The sequence below is a fragment of the Cenococcum geophilum genome, assembly GCF_001692895.1.
Source record: "Cenococcum geophilum 1.58 unplaced genomic scaffold K441scaffold_25, whole genome shotgun sequence".
NCBI lineage: Eukaryota > Fungi > Ascomycota > Dothideomycetes > Gloniales > Gloniaceae > Cenococcum > Cenococcum geophilum.
Window position 1 is genome coordinate 1,353,866 of NW_027137583.1, and position 2,529 is coordinate 1,356,394.

Sequence of the window (2,529 nt, forward strand, 5' to 3'; positions counted from 1 at the left end):
TAGTTTATTTAGGCGTGTCTTAATATACTTTATAATATTAGAGTTGCGTTTATTTTACGCCCTTTATATTACAGCGGCTTTAATATATAGTTATAGGGGGGAATATTAGCTTCCTTTTTAAGTAGTGCTGTGGCCGTTCGCTTATATCCGCCTATTATACTCCAGAGGCAGGCTATTTAGACCTTTTAGAGTGGTTTAAGGAGCAATTTAGGGGGGCCTTTCTTAGATTCTCTAATAGCCCAAATACTGGACCTATACGTTATGGTTGGCCGGATAACTGCTATATATAGTAGGCGTAACCTCTAGAAGCATAGACCCTATATAGAATTAACGATTCTAGATAATATAATATACTATACTTAGCCCTTACGGGCCGCTTATACCGTATATACGCTCTACTAGAGTTTACTATCTACCCATACTCCTAATACCCTTAGACCCTAAACTAGTTAACCCCTAAAGCCTTAGATGCGAATTATATACTAAAGATCTACAGATTAGTTGCGTTTTCTTATAAAGTAAATTAGCTGGTATTTCTCTAGTAAGAATTGAACTCTATATCGTCTTGCCTATTCTATATAGGTATTATAAGCTTTTTCTAGTATTCTACAATTTTCTGCGGCTGTTGGCCCGTATATAATTAGGTTTATATTATTAACAAAGCCTATCCCCTAAGTTACCCCTTCCTTAAAGAAGTTAAGTAGGTTGCTTATAAAGAAAAGGAAGAGTATAGGCGAGAGGGGTAATCCTTATGGTATTCCTATTATAACTGTAATAGGGGGGCTCTAGTATCCGCTAAAGACTAGTAATATTTCTTTCTAACCTATAAACCCTTAAANAAATTATATAATCNATTCTAGGAAGCCTTTTNCCCTAAGGATNTATAGNAGANGCTNNTNGGGTANGTTATTATAGGCGCCGCTAATATCTAGGCTAAGCATTAATACTACAAAGTCCCTTCGCATCGCCTATGCGGATTTAATAGTGGCAGCGAGTAACATAAGTGCTAATAGTATTAAGCGGTTCTTTCCTGCCCCTATTTAGCTTTATAGTAGTAGGTTATATTCCTTAGCCATGTCTACTATATAGTCCGCTATTACCTTTTCTAAGATCTTGCTAAGGGTGTTTTCTAAGGTAATAGGGCGGTAGCTTCCTAGAATTAAGTAATCTACTTTACCTTCTTTTTATAGAATAACCGTCGTTATAGCTCTTCCAAGTCGCGGGTAGTAGCCTATAGTAAAGTATACCCTAGCTATATCTACAAGCCAGGGTGCTATAAGTGGTCTATAGGTTTTTAAGGCCTCATTTAAAATCCTATCTGGTCCTAGTGCTATATTATTTAAAAGGCGGCTAATAGTTCTAGCCATTTCCTCTATTATTATGTCGCTATTAACCCTTAAGTAAGTCACTAGTGTTTTACCCATAATATCGCTAAGGTCTGCTAGAGCTAGTTAGGGGAAGAACCTTTCTATAAGGATCTTTGCCTTCTTATTGTTGTTATTAGTAGCCTATAATTCCCCTGCTCTTTATAGGGGTAATAGGTATAAGTCTTTTACTAGGCGCCCTACCTTTTTCTTTACCCATTTTACTATAGCCTAAAGGCCCTTATTATAGGGGAGGCTTAGGTTAAAAGTATACTCGTTTATAAACCGTCTTTAGTTATTTCTTACTTCTTTCTTTAGGGTATTCTTTAACTGGTTTCTTATATCTTTATATTATCTCTTATCTTTAGGGTTATAGCTACTTATATATTTCCTTCTTACTCGTTATTAGCTAGTAATAAGAACCGCGCATTATACGGACTATATATATCGCGCGTAGGGGCCCGGTTTTAAGACCGGGCAGTGCTCTTCTAGCCTATTTTTAATCGCTACCTAGATCCTTTCTAGTCTTTAGTTAATTTCCTTAGGGGTAGCTAATAAGCCTCGCTTATTTAGAATTAGGTGGATTTCTTCTAGGTCTTAAAGTTATTGTTTAACTGTATTAAGGAAACTATTTATCTTAAGCTTCCTTATTACATATCTTTTACTACTTAGTTACGCCTTAATATCTAAATCTAGCTATATCTAGATGGGGATATAGTCTAAGGCAAGTGCCTATTCTTCTTTAGGGTTATACCTTTTAAGTCTCTGGTATAGGCCTTTATCTATAAATATAAGGTTAATTATACTTTTGGAAGTTCCTTATTACTATATAGTTGCTCCTAGGGGGGTGGCTAACTTAAGGCCCTAGGTGTCTATAGCTCTTAGTAGGCACTCTACCTATTAATTAGCAGTAATATAGATACCCCCCTACCGCGGGTGGTAGAGGTTTATGTCTCCTAGTAGGATAAACTCTATACCTTCGGTTTTTAGTAAGCTTATTGCCGATATAATATTCTCTATTTATAGGACCCCTTTAACCCTAGGGTTATATATATTAATAATTTATACCAGTCCCCTATATATCTAGATTGTTATAACTATAATATCTAGGTTAACTACCTACTATAACTATAAGAATAGGCTAATAGCCTTACTAATTATAAAG